An 18320-nucleotide genomic window follows, 5' to 3' on the forward strand; every position below is an offset into this window, starting at 1 on the left:
CACTTAACTGGATCTGTCTTCATTAATAGATCCCTTAAGTTAGGGCCCCGCTTAAAACCCCACATTGGTCTCCCTGTCAGGGACTTGGACAACTTTTTATCGCTCTGTATAGTGGGCCAATGTTTGTCCACAATGGTTTTAATTATGGTTGAGCCTGATGTATAACGGGAAGTCAAAATGAAACGATCTTGTACAGTAGAATCATTTTTATTAGGCTGGGTGCCCTCACGTTCTATATATTCGCGTGCTTGGGACAACGACCTAGATAGAACAAAGTGGTCATAACCACGCTGTTTAAAGCGTTCGAAGGTTTCTTGCAATTGGATTTCACATGTGTCAACATCAGAATTGTTCCGCATAGTACGGAGAAATTGTGAAAATGGAACAGATGCCTTCGCACTGGGTGGATGAAAGCAAGTTGAATACAACAAGGTGTTTCTATCAGTAGGCTTACGATATAATCTAAAGCCCAATCCTCTATCCCTTCTGTATATTTCTACATCAAGAAATTGGATCTGTTGTGTACTGTGTGTGACTGTCAATCTAACAGGACAAGCAAGCTTATTAAGATTTTCAACCATGTCTATCAATTCAGATTCATTCCCTCGCCACACTATCAGTATATCATCTATAAAACGTTTATACAGTAAAAGAGAATCACTGTATTTAGTTACAATATTATGCTGTTCATAATGGGCCATATAGCAATTGGCATAGGCCGGAGCCATCGAAGCACCCATTGATGTGCCTGTCTTCTGTAAATAATACTGTTTTTCAAACCGAAAATAATTGAATTTCAAAGTTAATTCAAGTAATTGGCATATAAAATCAATGGGAGGACCATCATAAACAGCAGAATTAAGTAATGGGAATGAATCTGAATTGATAGACATGGTTGAAAATCTTAATAAGCTTGCTTGTCCTGTTAGATTGACAGTCACACACAGTACACAACAGATCCAATTTCTTGATGTAGAAATATACAGAAGGGATAGAGGATTGGGCTTTAGATTATATCGTAAGCCTACTGATAGAAACACCTTGTTGTATTCAACTAGCTTTCATCCACCCAGTGCGAAGGCATCTGTTCCATTTTCACAATTTCTCCGTACTATGCGGAACAATTCTTATGTTGACACATGTGAAATCCAATTGCAAGAAACCTTTGAACGCTTTAAACAGCGTGGTTATGACCACTTTGTTCTATCTAGGTCGTTGTCCCAAGCACGCGAATATATAGAACGTGAGGGCACCCAGCCTAATAAAAATGATTCTACTGTACAAGATCGTTTCATTTTGACTTCCCGTTATACATCAGGCTCAACCATAATTAAAACCATTGTGGATAAACATTGGCCCACTATACAGAGCGATAAAAAGTTGTCCAAGTCCCTGACAGGGAGACCAATGTGGGGTTTTAAGCGGGGCCCTAACTTAAGGGATCTATTAATGAAGACAGATCCAGTTAAGTGTTATGAATCAAATAATAGTGTTTTGAATACACTTAAGAAGGGCTGCTATAAATGTGCAGGGTGCACCACATGCAGAAACATGACATCAGGGAAATCTTTTCGCCATCCTCATTCTGGTAAAGAATTTCATATAAAACATCGAATCACTTGTACAACCACACGTCATTTATATTATAACTTGTCCCTGTGGTTTAACATATGTTGGTAAAACCCAGAACACTTTAAGAGAAAGAATGGGAAATCATAGGTCCTCTATCAAAAGAGCATTTGAGTCGGGTAACTCAGACCTCCCCCTATCTAAACACTTTTTGTTGAAAGGCCATAGATTGCCCACTTTGAGATTTATGGGCATTGACTCAGTACCTGAACCGAGGAGGGGTGGTGATTGGGACCGAAAGTTATTACAAAAATAAGTTTATTGGATAAAAACATTGGACACTGTGGCCCCACGAGGATTAAATGAATACTGCTCTTTTACTCCTTTCCTTGATAACAGATAGAAACAGTAGACATATAAATTATTACGCAATTTAAGTCTTATGTTATAGCCTTCTTTAATCAGATATTTATTGTTACCGCGATTGTTTTTAACATTTATATGACGTGCTTTATATGTTTTTTAACATTTTACTGGTTTTATATGTAGCACTTCAAATTATTTATACAATATTGTGTATTTTGTATTTTCTTACAGACCAAAAAAAAACTTTTTGGAAATCACATGTCAGTTGATTGAAGGTTCACTTAATGATTAATACACACACCTGCAACAGGGGCGTGGTTTGGTGGTGGGTGTATGGTGGGTGAGTCTATAAATTATTTTCACTTGTCTGTTGATGCATCTTGATAAAGGTCCATGGTGAGGACCGAAACGTCGATCAAATAAAGGATTAACTTTTTTCACAATAAATCCTGGTGTGCAGCAGCATTTTTCTTGAGTGAATATTGCATCCCTGTATTGCACCCAGGTATGTAACTCCTTATGTGTGTGCCCTAGCCTTCCATTGCATATACAGTATATATATATATATATATATATATATATATATATATATATATATATATATTATATATATATTCGTGTGTAAATAAAAGACCAGCATGCATTTCTATGTGGGCTGCTTTGATTTTTTTTGCCAGGGCTGCTTTTTACTCCCAGTACGGCCCTGCCTGCAACCCGTCGTCACCCATTCTCTTCGTTGTAATTAGATCGTTCGGATTAACTCTATATCGCCCTGTTATTAGTGGGTGTATCAGGGAAAGATCTGCTCATTTTGCAACCTCGCCAAACAAGCGGAACTTATTGTGTATGGCCATCTTAAGAGGTAGTACGAGTTTAGAAGTAGTGCAGGTGAAAGTATGCGATGGGCCATACTTTATTTATCCACCTGTTTCACAGAGAACCCCATTAATTTCAAAGGAGAAAATATGTGTGGCAGGTGCTCAAATTAAACATAACACCAGGAAGCAGTAACACCAAAAAATAATTGTTTCATATGTATTTAAATATAACTTGTTTTTAAAGGAGAACCAAACCCATAATTTTAAAAAACCCTACCCCCATAACCTACATAGTCCCTGCTCCCCCCAGGTGTTACACCCGGTAAATGCCCCTACCTCTTTACTTACCTCTCAGTGCAAATTCTGTGCAGCGGAGTTCACGGTATCTCTTCGTGAAGAGAGCAGCGTATCGGTGCATGCAGAGTTGGAGCAATCTTCCAAAGAAGATGTCGCCTGTGAACTCTGCTGCATAGAGGGGTAGGTAAAAAGGTAAGGGCATTTACCAGGAGTAACACCTAGTCTGGGGGGGAGCAGGGAGGGGGGGGTCTATATAGGGGTAGACAGGGGCGCTTTGCCAATGAGGCGAACTGAGAATTTAGACTCAGGCGGCAGCGCCCCACTAGATATCAGGGGTGGCAAAATGCTGCTCCTGGTACTTTAGGAGCCAAATTTACGGTTTTCAAACCGAAAATTCGGGCTCTTCTATTGCAGAGAGCACAATTATGCTTTCTGCGCTAGCATCCTGGCCCTCTCTGCCGCAGTCAAGGACCCCCCCAGACCAACTCCGGTGCAAAAAGGGGAGCGCATGGGGGAGGGGGGCGGCAGCAGCAACTGCAAGCTGCCTCAGGCAACGGAGGGCCCAGGATCGCCCGTGGGGGTAGGAATGTTTATACTTAAAGGGTTGGTTCTCCTTTAACCTGCACTAGTAAAAAAAGAAAGTTGTATGTGCTTTAGAAACAGTAGAGGGCTCATTTACTTAGACCCCAGACAAGATTTCAAGGGGCATATTTATTATGCTATGTAAGAAACGTCAGCATAATACACCATCCTCGCCACACTCACTGTGTAAAAAACAGAGTAAAATATGTGTTTTTTTTCTTATGTGAATTCCACCGGACACAATGTAAAATCTGGCATTCACATAAAATTACAAACAGCTTGATAAATTCGGCCATTTATTTTACACAGCTTTTTAAATAGTTTATTTTGGGGGTAATTTCATTTTACACAGCATAACAATTATGCCCACAAGAGTATTAAATTACTAAAATTATAATGTGCAAATTAGAAGATGGTAGGGATTAAGAGGTTGAACACCAATGTGCCACCCCCCCCCCAGCCCCTCGTTAATACAGTGCTGTTGAATGAAGGTAGTGCTGTATTCATATATTGGCCACAAGTCATTAGCATAGAAAGCAAAGTGTGATTGTGCCTGTTTCTTAGAATTTGAACCCTACCTCCAGCATCATCAACCCTGAACCAGAAAGCATGAGGGGACATGGGAAAAGCTGCCTTAGGGAAGCCTGGAGTGCAAAATTGCCACTGACAGGTAGATGAAAATAACATCTACCTGTCAGTGGCAATTTAGGTTGAAAAAAGACACACATCAATCAATTTCAACCTTTTAACTTTTTTTAACCTGCCTAATTGCCAGTTGATCCAGAGGAAGGCAAACAATCCCATCTGAAGCCTCTCCAATTTGCCTCAGAGGGGGAAAAATTCCTTCCTGACTCAAAAATGGCAATCAGACTAGTCCCTGGATCAACTTGTACTATGAGCTTTCTTCCATAACCCTGTATTCCCTCCCTTGCTAAAAAGCCATCCAACCCCTTCTTAAAGCTATATTATGTATCAGCCAGTACAACTGATTCAGGGAGAGAATTCCACATCTTCACAGCTCTCACTGTAAAAAAACCCTTCCAAATATTTAGGCGGTACCTCTTTTCTTCTAAATGAAATGGGTAACTTCATGTCAGCTGGAAAGACCTACTGGTAAATAAAACATTCAAGAGATTATTATATATATTTAAACATAGTTCTTATATCAGCCCTTTAACTCCTCTCCTCCAGCGTGAACATCCCCAATGTGGCCAGTCTTTCTTCATAGGTAAGGTTTTCCATACCTTTTACCAGCTTAGTTGCCCTTCTCTACACACATTTGCTCTGGGTCATTTGAGATCACTAGATCCAGAATAACATTTTTTCTGGTTGGCTTGTCAATAACCTGTGCCGTAAAATTTTCATGCAACACGTTTATAAACTTTTTCCCATTAACTGATCTGGCAGTACTGTTGCTCCAGTCAAAATCTGGGTAATTAAAATCCCCCATAATCATTACTTTACCCAGACTAGCAGCATTTTCTATTTGCATCAGGAGCTTAGCCTTCTCCTCCTCCTCACTTACATTCAGCCATGTTCCGGCCACACCAATCACATCATATTTTCCCTCCAGCAACAGCACTTCCAGCTCTCCCATTTTACCATTTAGACTCCTTGCAAACATACATTTAATACTGGTACCATATTGAACAAATAACATGTGGTGCTCCTTATCCTTAACAGTACCCCCAATCAAATCTCCAACCCCCATTTTCCCTTCCTTTGCCCACTATATCATCTAACCTGTCTTCCACTGAATCTTTTACTGAATCCTCCCACCCAGGCCTAGTTTGATAGAATGATAGATTAAAAACATTTTTTGATTGAAAAAAATGCAAAGCAGGTGGCTTTTAATTGCTTGTCACTGAATATATATTTGTCACATTTAATTAAGTCTCATATATAAGAGAGTTAATTGCTAAACACTGCAATTTTTAAAAATAAATATTCATGCCTACCTCAAATTCTAAATCATCTGCCTCACACTTTATCAGTATAGGCCTATACTTATAATTGTCTTCCTTCCTAAAATATTTGCAATGCAGTGGTACAAGTATGGGGCCTATAATCCAGAATGCTTGGAACCTGGGGCTTTCCAGATAAGGAAGCTTTTTACAATGTGGGTCTCCCTACCTTGAATTTATTCAAAAATAATGTGAACATTAAATAACCAATAACTGTGCTAACTTTGCAGTTCTCCAATGATTGCCAGCATGTTTTGGAGTCCTGGTTAATCAGTGTTATAAGGCCACTAGACACTAAACAAATCCTTGATCTAGCATACTGAGTTTTATATACAGCACATCAATGCAATATGGCACAACAGGCTTGATAAAACAGATGAGTAAATGCAGTATCTATGTAAAGCTGGCAGGGCCGGGTTTACATTGCAGGCGCCCCTTGGCCCACTGTTGTTCGTCGCCCCCCCCCCTTTATTCAATCAAATTTTCATCATCAGGACCAGAGAAATGGGGATTGGCCTACAGGATATTTTAAAAACTATCTTATCTCCTGCGCCTCCCCAGTGTTTCTGAACCAATGTGGGTGTGGTTGGGCAGCATGCCAACCCCTAAAATCCTGCCGCTCTAAGCCTGGGCCTTGGTGGCCTCTCAACAAATCGGGGCCTGAATGCTGGGTATCTATATATAATAATATACTATAATACAGTATCTATGTAAGGCTGGGGGAGTACTAAAAATCCTATTAGTAGCATTGATAAACTACTGTATTACATTTTTGTCTGTGTCAATATATATATATATATATATATATATATATATATATTTTTTTTTTTTTCTTGATCCTGAGCACTAGAGAATAAAGATTCATATAAAACAGAGTAAGTCATTTATTTCCTTCTGAACCAGAGCAGTGTTAACATACAGCAAGTTCCAAGCCACCCTTTTATTAAGAGACAGTACCACAATAGTTCCAATATATAATACAAAACATATATATAAACCGATCTTGAACTCTTGATTGTCTACATACAGGGGTGCTTTGCCAATGAGGCAAGTTGAGGCTGTCGCCTCAGGCGGCAGCGCCCCACTAGGTACCAGGGGCAGCAAAAATGCTGCTCCTGGTACTTTAAGAGTGAATTTCCGGGGGAGGGGGGCAGCAGAGGGGCCAGGATCGCCCCTGTCTACATAATAAGTACTGCAGGTATGACAGTTTGGAAGTGCTGGCTTTCTGTACATAACTTTTGTTTAAAGGGAATATAAACACAAAAACTAAATTGATATAAACTTGCCCAAGGTAAACTGAAAACGTTTGTGATTTGCATTGATTTTATTTTTAACATGTAACGGGGCCGATTCACTAACTTCGAGTGAAGGATTCGAGGTAAAAAAACTTCAAATTTCAAAGTGTTTTTTGGGCTACTTCGACCATTAAATGGGCTACTACGACCTTCGACTACGACTTCGAATTGAACTATTCGAACTAAAAATCGTTCGACCATTAGACCATTCGATAGTCGAAGTACTGTCTCTTTAAGAAAAAACTTCGACCCCCTAGTTCGCCATCTAAAAGCTACCGAACTCAATGTTAGCCTATGGGGAAGGTCCCCATAGGCTTGGCTAACTTTTTTTGATCGAAGGATATTCCTTCGATCGTTGGATTAAAATCCTTCGAATCGTTCGATTCGAAGTATTTTATCGTTCGATCGAAGGAATAATCGTTCGATCGCACTGTTTGCGCTAAAATCCTTCGACTTCGTTATTCGAAGACGAAGGATTTTAATTCCCAGTCGAATATTAACCCTCGATATTCGACCCTTTGTGAATCTGCCCCTAATGGTTTCAGAGACAGTAGTTTTAGACTAATAATGTTAAACTTTTGTTTCTCAAAAAGTCATGGCGCCACTACCCTTGGGTTAACTGACTATACATAAAGGTGTATAGATAAGTGCAAGACATTTAGGATCACTGACACTATCTAAGAGCAGTTAAGTCAAAAACATGGCATTAGCTTTATAATATTGTCCAAGTGGCAATGTCTTCGAATTCAGAAAAAAAAATTAAAAAAATACTATATTAATTTTTGATTTTGTACAAAGCAGTGCATTGTTTCACAATAACGCTAAAGAGAAATATGTTTTATCATTCTATTACTGTCTCATTTGAAAAATCCCATTCTAAAAATAGGGGGACTTAAAAAAAAGATTCCTGAAATAAGAAGAAAACATGAGGGAAAAAGCATTGAAGATTCTTTAGGTCTTTTTGATTCTCACGGATATATTTTTTCAAAAAGTAGTATTTTAATAGAAGTCTGTTTGGATTCAAAACAAAAGGACATGAACACCTCTGAGGAGACCCATCTCTGGTATAAGCACAGTAAAGGCTCAAATAACAAATACCAAGTAATGGGTTAAACCATCAAACCTCACACCCACAGGAGAAGTGCTCCACATCAAGCAGCCATGTGAAGCCAGCCTAATTTCATCCTGCTAACAAGGATGTGGAAGGATTACTTCCATGTGAAGCCAGCCTAATCTCATCCTGCTAACAAGGATGTGGAAGGATTACTTCCAAAAGCACAAGGTGGAGACATGGCTGATTTATATCAGCAATAAGCAGATATAGGAACCTTTACATGAAGTTGGAAGAGGTGAAATCAAATATTGAAAACATCAGCCTGGTATCAAATTAACTAATAGCAAGCTGGAAATGATTCTTGGCAGCCTGGATGGCTTACTTGATGTGGATCTATATTAAGCTGATCTAAAAGTAGACTTGCATTTATCTGTAGTTCAAGAAAAGCTATTATTGTGGTGTAATTATGAGTTTAAATTAAATACTGTTATGCAAATTTGTAATCACCCTGTTAATTACTCATTGGACTGCAAAATCCTGTAACCCATTTCATGGGTTTCCCATCTTTATATGCTTTATGTTAAACTTTACAGTGGAATATACTGATGTTTTATAAATTGGAAATAATAGCAGGGGACAAAGTATTATATAGAGAAACAAATTATATTCAATTACAGACAAGAATTATTTGTCTCATTAAATTTGCTAACCCAATATTTTCTGACCTTTTCACTTTACTCTACCCATCTCCCAATAGCAAACTTAAATTTTCAACAACCAAACTGCAGCAAAAGTGTGACTAATATTTTTGATTTTATTGTATTGAGGGTTTTGTACCTTGTACAGTACATTGCTGTATGGTTCTTTAGAGGTTCCCGAAAATGGCCATATATGAATAAATTAAACGTGGGAAGTCAGCACCTCTATTTATCTTTATTCAGTCAGAAAGGAGTATGGAAGATTAATGGTTTAATTGTGCTAATATCTTCTGGAGTGAATTATAATTCCTTTCTTATTGTAAATGTGTCTCTTCTTTCTAAAGGATGGCTCGACTTTAGCCTCCAGATGAAAGCCTGAAAGTAGTAAACTGTATTTTTTTCTAGAAAATCACAATCTTGATGGAGTCATCCTAATGCTTTTGCTATTACAAAATTGTTCAAAGAGGAACCAGAAAACAGCGTCAAGAATATGATACTTAAGTCCACCAAGACTCAACAAAGGAATCTTGTAGTCTGGTTGACAGATTATTCTTTATACATAGTACGGTATGCAGCCACTCCCATATTTTGGAGGCAAGAGTTCCAACTCAGAAATCCCAGCAATATGGAGAGTGAGTTTGTACAAAACCCACACACATAAAAATGACAACATCTTTGAAATAAATATATATATATATATATATATATATATACACACACACACACACACACACACACAAACACACACACACACACACACACAAAAGCCATGAATAGCTTGTAAATGATATCCGTTAGTTATAAACGGCGAGTAGTGGTCATTTCTGTCACATGACTCACTGAAACTTGTGTATTATAATACATAAAGTACCCCCTGTTGCAAAATATGAGGATATTAGAAGTTACCTCGGATTTCCATGACCTATATAAAAACACAAGGAACTCTTGGGTAACTTATAATATCCTTATAATTTACAAGAGGGGGTTTATTCACTATAGCCAAAATGTGAGGAACACTGCAGAGGATACACTTTTTGGTCCATTTCTACAAGGTAATTTATCACAAGGCTTGTTTATTATAGACTATCAATGTTTCAGAGGATGTACATCGCACATACGTATTTTTATTTCATCATGCAAGCACTTTTGTTCCATATGCACAGTTTTTTGTGTAAACATGATATACAAACAACTGACTATGATCTGCAGTGCAAATGCCGTTTATGGGGCAATGATTATTACTATATCCATGTTCCTAGGCAGGTCCTTCCCTCACCATCTGTCTGTCTCTCCCCAAATCAGATCCTGGAGTAGATCAAGCATGGAACCTGAAGCAGTGCCATGGTCTAGCCATATAGGGATATCTGCTTTCCAACGGCTTTGGTGAGAGTAACGTAGGTCCTCCGGGAGCAAAATGTCTAATAACTCGACATTGTGTGCAAACCCGTTGTTGATTATGTATGACAAATAATTGGCTTCATAGATATCAGATTCACATAGGAACAAGATGTGGTTAAAAAAGAAGGTTCTCTTCACGCTCTTAGCGTTGACAGGGAATCACTTCATGCCCTCACCAATGATGGGTACAGGTATCTCGCACGCTTTGGACTCAGATCCTGGCGCAGATCCTTTTTTACCCGGTGGAAATAAAAATAAATAGCAGAAAGCAAAAAAAAAACCACATACCTGCTGTTGCTTTGCTTAGCGGGGTTCCAGTATCCAGTAGTATCAGCAGGAACTGCTGTTAAAGGAGCTCTCCCTCCTTTCCTCTGTGTCTCGCTCACCGCCTCGCTCTCTCTTTTTCTCCCCCTGCCCCCCCCCTCCTTCTCCAGACTCACACTCCCTTTCTCTCTCCTCAGCACCTGCCGCTGAGAACAGCTCCTCTCCTGATATCTAGTACGCGCCCCCGATGAGCGTGCACACAAGCTAAGCTGCGCGCCTCTTCCCCCAGCCAATAAAGGGGCTGGGTCCTGACTTTACATGTGCGAGAACGGGCAGGAATCACATGTTGCAATCTGAAGTTGATAAACCAGCCTCCAAAGCCGGGTAGCCAATGATACTGTGGGGTGGTATTAATGAGTGTGCTGCTATACCAGACAGTGCAGGACGAGATCCTGAACGCGCTAAAATGGCTGAGAATGAATGCTTGTTGCTTTCTGGTTTAGGTAGTTCTCTAAAAAATGTGGTTCGTAGGCTGCTATAAGATTCTTATACCAGTCAAAATATAGTGCACGTTTGCATTATTAGACATGGTGCATGTATGTTTTAAAGCACTGTACTAAAAAGTAATCTCGTTCTGGTTTGGTTGGCCTGACACAAATATCGCACAGGAACCACAAGGGTCAAACCCAGTGCTGTTTTCAACTCTTACAAATAGATATAACCAGGACTGGAACTAGGGGCAGCAGAAGAGGCACACGCCTAGGGCACAAAGCTGGGAGGCAGGAGGGTGTATGTTTGCTGCCTGTCTGGTTTTGACCTGGACAGCCTGTTTTTTTCTTTTGGAAAACAGGGCAGTATTCCCTATGATTGACAAGTCGATCGGCCGATCCCCATGTCATAGCCCTGCCCTGATATCATGACCCACCCCTGAAGTGACCCGTCCCCTGCCTGAATTCAACCGAACTCAGAGATGGCAAACCTAGTAGGGTGCCAGCAGGGCCGGAACTAGGGGTAGGCAGAGTAGGCAAGTGCCTAGGGCGCAAAGCTTGAGGGGCGCCAGGCACGTACCTTTCACCTACCCCTAGTCCAGCTGATTGAGTGCCGCTCTTCTCCAGTACATGCGCCTGTTTGTGCACATGCGCGCGTACATGAGGGGGAGAGCATACCTGGAGAGGTCAACCGCTTAGTGCGCATGTGCGCACCTCCTATGTGTGCGATCAGTGCGCATGCGCGCGCACTTCCTATGTGTGCGGTGGAAGCGGCGTCACGGCTGGCTGGGTTGTCTGGGGCGCCCGGCCAGCATGGCCCGGCACTGGGTGCCAGGCACATACCTACATTGTTGCCAACCCCTTGTCCCCAGGGCCACCTTAAGATACTACAGGGCCCTGTACGGCAACATTTTCTGGGCCCCCTGGTCCCCGGCTGGCCCCAAGCCCCACCCCATCTCATCCACCCCACCATAAAAAAGGCCAAACAGACATCGGGGCTAAAACAGTAACCCCCCCTAAGTTGTAAAAAGCCATTGGAGATCCGGGCCCCCTGCAAGTAGGGTTGCCACCTTTTCTGGAAAAAAATACCGGCCTTCCTATATATTTATCTTTTTTGCCTATTAATAACATTGAGATCAACCATCATTTTTACCAGAACATGAAATTGGATTCAGTGTAAAATCGCCTTATAGCTGTAATAAATCCTTACCCAGTGTGGCGGGAACACCCGCCATGCTGCGCTGACTCCACTTTTACGCCGGTGCCAGATTTCTAGGCCGCATGCGGTGCGCCTCGGCGTGAATTAAAGGTGCAGGCAGGCGCCAGCGTGCAATGGCGCAAATTTTGAAAGGTTTAAAAGCTCATTCCGAATACTGTTCCTTGCCTGTGATAGGTTTATCTTGTGGTGCTCTTGAGCTTTTGCTATCTGTCCTGATCTGTTTTGATTCTGATTGATTGCTGTTGTGACCCCTGTCTGGCTTTGACGATTCTACATTCTGTATTCTGACCCCTGCCTGATTACCGACTCCAATTCTGTTTTACCCTCTGATTGACTTCCTGGTTTGACCCTTGCTTGCCTGACTACGTAAACTCTCTGCTTGCCTCGACCCGGCCTGATTTGACTACTCTATTGCCTGACGCCTTGTACTTCGACCTTCAGCCCAAAGACTTTGCTATCCAGTCGTGCCCCTTTGCTTATCCAGAACCCCTCACTTTGCACCTCTCGTTTTAAGACCTGGCAGCATCTGAGTAGCCGAGGGCTCCTCCCGAGGCCAAAGGCGGCTGCTACAGGCCGAACTTCGCACGAGCCGAGACCAAGGTGCTTGGAATCAGTTCTGGATTCTGGTGGTGACCGTGACATTATCATGGGCCATGGATGAAGAAGGTCATGCTGCTGCTGCCGCTGCTCCTTCCACTACCAAAGTGCTCCTTACAACACCGTTACAGCGCCTGGAAGATCACAAGAGGAAGCAAGATTACCTTAAGCAAGGCTTCCATAACCTGACCCGCCGACTGGAGACCACTCCACAGTCGCCTAGTCCTTTAGTCACTCCTTCAATGGCCGTTCTTCTGCCATGATGGGTAACGTTCATAAAACCCATGAACCCAAGATTGTGTTCCCAGACAAATTTAATGGGGATAGAGCTAAATTCTTTGTATTCCAGGAGGCTTGCAAACCATAACTCAGCTTTTCCCCCCAATCTTTCACTACAGGCGAAGAAAAAGTGAGGTTTGTAATGACCCTGTTACAGGGTGATCCCCAAATTTGGGCCTCTCCTCTGATCCTGCCCGCTTTTCCCTAGAAACCTTCTTTAATACCATGGCTATACTTTACGATGACCCGGATCGTGCCTCGTCTGCAGATTCCTCGATTCGTAAATTACGCATGGGGAAACGGAACGCGGAGATGTATTGCATTGAGTTCCGCAGGTGGGCAGAAGAAACTGGGTGGAACGGCATTGCTCTTCATAGCCAGTTCTGGATAGGGCTCTCAGATTCTGTCAAAGACGGCCTAGTAAACTATCCTCTATCGACTAACCTGGATGAACTCATGTCTCTTGCCATACAAGTAGATAGAAGACAGAGGGAGAGAAGGGGTGAGAAAGGTACTTCCTTTCATTCTGGTGTTACCAATGTTACGTTTTTCTTTCCGAATGGGGTTACCAATATCAAACCCCCTAATCCCTCTGTGCCTTTACCTCTGGAGGAACCCATGCAACTGGTCATATCCGGTCTAACTCCTGAGGAAAAGGCCCCACGGCGATCTTTGCATTTACTGTGGGGAAAAGAGTCATTTTCTAAATCTATGTCCTAAGAGGCCGGGAAACTCCCAAGCCTAAATGGAGAAGGGGAGCTCCATTCGGGTAAAGAAGTTTCCTTTCCCCATTCTTCCTCTAGGATTTTGTTACCGGTTAAGTTAACCTAGACTGGGCCCAGCCTCTTTCTTTGCGGGCGACCCAAAGGTTTTTAGGGTTCGCCAACTATTACCGCCAATTTATTAAAAACTTCTCCCTGATGGTAGCCCCTATCACTGATTTAACCAAGAAAGGTACAGATCCGAGTATGTGGCTCCCCAATGCTATTCAGGCCTTCGAAACCCTATAAAAAGAATTTGTGTCAGCCCCCATTCTTCGTCATCCTGACACCTCTCTTCCATTCATTGTTAAGGTTGATGGCTCAGAGGTTGGGGCCAGGGCAGTCCTTTCCCAAAGGCATCCAACAACCAACAAAGTACACCCGTGTGCCTTTTTCTCTAAAAATGTTTTGCCTGCTGAGGCTTATTACGACATTGGGAATAGAGAATTGTTGGCTGTTAAATGGGCCTGAAGAATGCGTCATCAGTTGGAAGGAGCTAAGCATATGGTAACGGTCTTTACTGATCATAAGAATTTGTTATATATTGAGTCTGCTAGACGACTGAATCCTAGACAGGCCAGATGGGCTTTGTTCTTCACCCGATTTAATTTTTCTCTTACTTTTAGACCTGGTACTAAAAACACAAAGGCTGATGCACTCTCCAGAAGTTTCTAATCGAATCCATCCGAAACTAGTGAGTGCATTCCCATTATTCCTGGTGAGTTAATTGTGGCAGCTCTGGGTTCAGACCTTGCAACACTTTTATCTTCTGTTCAGTCCTCTGCCACTGTTGAAACTCCCTCTGGGAGGTTATTTGTTCCTGAAGATTTGAGGGAACAGGTTTTTGGCGAAGCCCACAATTCTAAAATGGCGGGACACCCTGGCATCGCTAAAACTGTGTCCCTTTTGTCCCGAAATGTATGGTGGCCTTCCTTTAAGCAGGATGTCAGAAGATTCGCTGATTCCTGTCCTGTTTGTCAGAGGTCAAAATCCTCTAGAAATTTGTCTCAGGGATTATTAAGGCCACTACCAATTTCTGACAGACCATGGTCCCATCTCTCGATGGATTTTATTGTCGATCTTCCTCCTTCTCAGGGGAAGACTGTGATTTGGGCGGTGGTGGATAGGTTTAGCAAAATTAACCACTTCATTTCCCTCCCACGCCTCCCATCTGCCAAAACCTTGCCCGAGTTTTTCATCTAATTTTTCAAGTTACATGGTTTCCCGGTTAATATTGTTTCTGACAGAGGGGTACAATTTGTTTCAAAGTTTTGGCGAGCATTCTGCTCTATGGTCGGAATTGAATCATCATTTTCTACCGCATATCATCCTCAAACAAATGGTCAAACTGAAAGGGTTAATCAATCCCTTGAGCAATTTTTAAGGTGTTATGTGTCTGACAACCAGTCTTCTTGGGTTGAACTTTTACCCTGGGCAGAATTTGCTTACAATTATGCAACTCATTCTTCAAATGGTGAATCTCCATTCTTTATTGTTTCTGGTTTATATCCCAAAGCATTTTCTTTTTCTGTTTTTTTGTCCCCTGTACCCTCTGTCAATTCTTCTGTCAAACAGTTTGCAAAAATTTGGTCTGGGTGCAGGACTCTCTTTCGGCAGCTACGGCTGCTCAGAAAAAAGCAGCCAATATCAGGTAGGAGACTCTGTATGGTTATCTTCAAAAAACATTTGGTTCCCTCTCTCAAGTTGGGGCCCAGGTTTATTGGTCCATATCCCATCATTGAAATAATTAATCCTTCTTCTGCTCGTCTCAAACTGCCTGACAACTTTTCCTGTGTCTCTTTCAAAACCAGCTTCACAGGTACGTCAATTATCTGTTCCTCCCCCAGTGTTGGTTGAAGGTCAGTCTGAGTTTGAAGTCCAAGAGCTCCTCGCCTAGTATGAAGTAAGCTTCAGTGTTTGGTTAAATGGAAGTGGAGAATTCATGGATTCCAGTTAGTGACATCAGAGCTGACCGTCTCAGGAAACAGTTCAATCTGAAGTTTCCTGAGAAACCTGGGAGTCTAGTGCCCCCCCCTAGAGGGGGGGTAATGTAACAAATTCTTACCCGGTGCGGCGGGGACACCCACCACGCCACGTTGACTCCACTTTAACGCCGGCGCCAGATTTCTAGGGCGCACTCGGCACGCTTCGGCGTGAATTAAAGGTGCATCGCGCAATGTCGCAAATTTTGAAAGGTTTAAAAGCTCATTCCGAATACTGTTCATTGCCTGTTATAGGTTTATCCTGTGGTGCTCTTGAGCTTTTGCTATCTGTCCTGATCTGTTTTGATTCTGATTGATTCCTGTTGTGCCCCCTGCCTGGCTTTGACAATTCTACATTCTGTATCCTGACCCCTGCCTGATTACCAACTCTGATTCTGTTTTACCCTCTGATTGACTTCCTGGTTTGACCCTTGCCTGCCTGACTATGTCAACTCTCTACTTGCCTCTACCCGACCTGATTTGACTACTCTCTTCCCGAGGCCAAAGGCGGCTGCTACAGGCAGAAGCACGAGCCGAGACCAAGGTGCTTGGAATCGGTTCTGGATTTTGGGTGACGACCATGACAATAGCGTTTCCTCCCAGCAGCATGTTGGTGCAAGGTACAATAATTCCAGATAAAAGATATCATACTTGTACACACTAGCTGTATGTATATACTTATGGGGTTGTGATTTTGGTTTTATATATGACAGTGGTTTGTCAGCTGTTCCAAGATACCCCAATATAAAGTAGATCCTATACTATTCCTATACTATATCCTATAACTATTATTTCCCAGCTGCCCAATGAAATAGGTCACCAGCTGCCTTTCATTAAGCACATATAAAGAAGTATTTAAAAGCATGATCCAGTATCCCAAAGCAGCTCCAGCACCCAAGACATGGCCTGTAATGAGACTGCTTGTGGTCTCGTACCCTTTCATTAAAAAGCTAAAAATTCTTTACTGTGGAAACAATATTTGCACTTTCCTTTCCAGTGGAAAAGTACAAAGTTGATGTGAGAAAAGTTTGTTACTGGGGATTTAAAATGATTATAGTCATAGTCAGCTGGATTATAGGTCAAGAAACTGATTTGGTGATGAAGCTAAAATAGTGTTTTTGTCTTAAAGGATAATTAAAACACAGTTCATATAAGTTTGTTATGTTTCACAACCCCTTAAAGTAAAGCATAAAGTAGGGATTAGCCAACTTTATGGGTAAATTGCATACAAATACATATCTGTGAGAAGGACTGACAAAAAGTATATAATGCAGCAAGTCCTAAGTAAGTAGATTTTGTTTAAATAGTATGCAGGTGACGGTGTGCTGCTGGATGTTTATTACCTAAATCACCTAAAGAAAAAAGAAGATATCCCGATAGTGTATTAACCTTATAATAAGGGTAATTTGCACTTCAAGAACTACTCACAGGTAATTGTCGGGTTTTTCACACTTAATTACTAGCGGTTGTGTCCTGTCCTGGTCAGTGGTTTGTCAGCTGTTCCAAGATACCCCAATATAAAGTAGATCCTATACTATTCCTATACTATATCCTATAACTTTTATTTCCCAGCTGCCCAATGAAATAGGTCACCAGCTGCCTTTCATTAAGCACATATAAAGAAGTATTTAAAAGCATGATCCAGTATCCCAAAGCAGCTCCAGCACCCAAGACATGGCCTGTAATGAGACTGCTTGTGGTCTCGTACCCTTTCATTAAAAAGCTAAAAATTCTTTACTGTGGAAACAATATTTGCACTTTCCTTTCCAGTGGAAAAGTACAAAGTTGATGTGAGAAAAGTTTGTTACTGGGGATTTAAAATGATTATAGTCATAGTCAGCTGGATTATAGGTCAAGAAACTGATTTGGTGATGAAGCTAAAATAGTGTTTTTGTCTTAAAGGATAATTAAAACACAGTTCATATAAGTTTGTTATGTTTCACAACCCCTTAAAGTAAAGCATAAAGTAGGGATTAGCCAACTTTATGGGTAAATTGCATACAAATACATATCTGTGAGAAGGACTGACAAAAAGTATATAATGCAGCAAGTCCTAAGTAAGTAGATTTTGTTTAAATAGTATGCAGGTGACGGTGTGCTGCTGGATGTTTATTACCTAAATCACCTAAAGAAAAGAAGATATCCCGATAGTGTATTAACCTTATAATAAGGGTAATTTGCACTTCAAGAACTACTCACAGGTAATTGTCGGGTTTTTCACACTTAATTACTAGCGGTTGTGTCCTGTCCTGGTCTGTTGGAACTCAGTAGCAATGTGCCTAATGGGAAAAAGTACAATAGTGCAGTAAATCTTTTCGGTTTAAAGACAAATTGCATCATTTCTTGTTTAAAATCAGAAATTTTAAAAAGCAGATTAAACATTTAAAATCTATTTCTATTTTTAATCCTCTCGGATATTAAATTAATCATGTCACTTCCATGCCAATGGGCCTTTTTTTGCGTTATTTGCAAAAAAAGGCCCACTGGCGTGGAAATGACATGATTAATTTAATATCCAAGGAAGAAACTTTTTGGATTCACAAATTGAAAACACTCACACCGAGAGGATTAAACATAGAAATAGATCTTAAATGTTTTTTAAACGATTAATCTGTTTTTTAAAATGACTATTTCTGATTTTAAACAAGAAATGATGCAATTTGTCTTTAAACCGAAAAGATATACTTTG

At 41.2% G+C, this 18320-nt stretch overlaps 1 protein-coding gene across 1 annotated transcript in view; it reads right to left on the minus strand.

The window, feature by feature from the left end:
* The window catches only part of smpd3.S (sphingomyelin phosphodiesterase 3 S homeolog), a 240408-nt gene extending 229884 nt beyond the window's left edge, over positions 1 to 10524 (minus strand). The window contains exon 1 of the mRNA XM_041561112.1: positions 10330 to 10524. The gene's annotated coding sequence lies outside the window, so the exon portion shown is untranslated. The remainder of the gene's footprint in view (positions 1 to 10329) is intronic.
* Positions 10525 to 18320: the final 7796 nt, after the last annotated feature.

Source organism: Xenopus laevis, chromosome 4S, assembly GCF_017654675.1.
Source record: "Xenopus laevis strain J_2021 chromosome 4S, Xenopus_laevis_v10.1, whole genome shotgun sequence".
Classification (NCBI taxonomy): Eukaryota; Metazoa; Chordata; class Amphibia; order Anura; family Pipidae; genus Xenopus; species Xenopus laevis.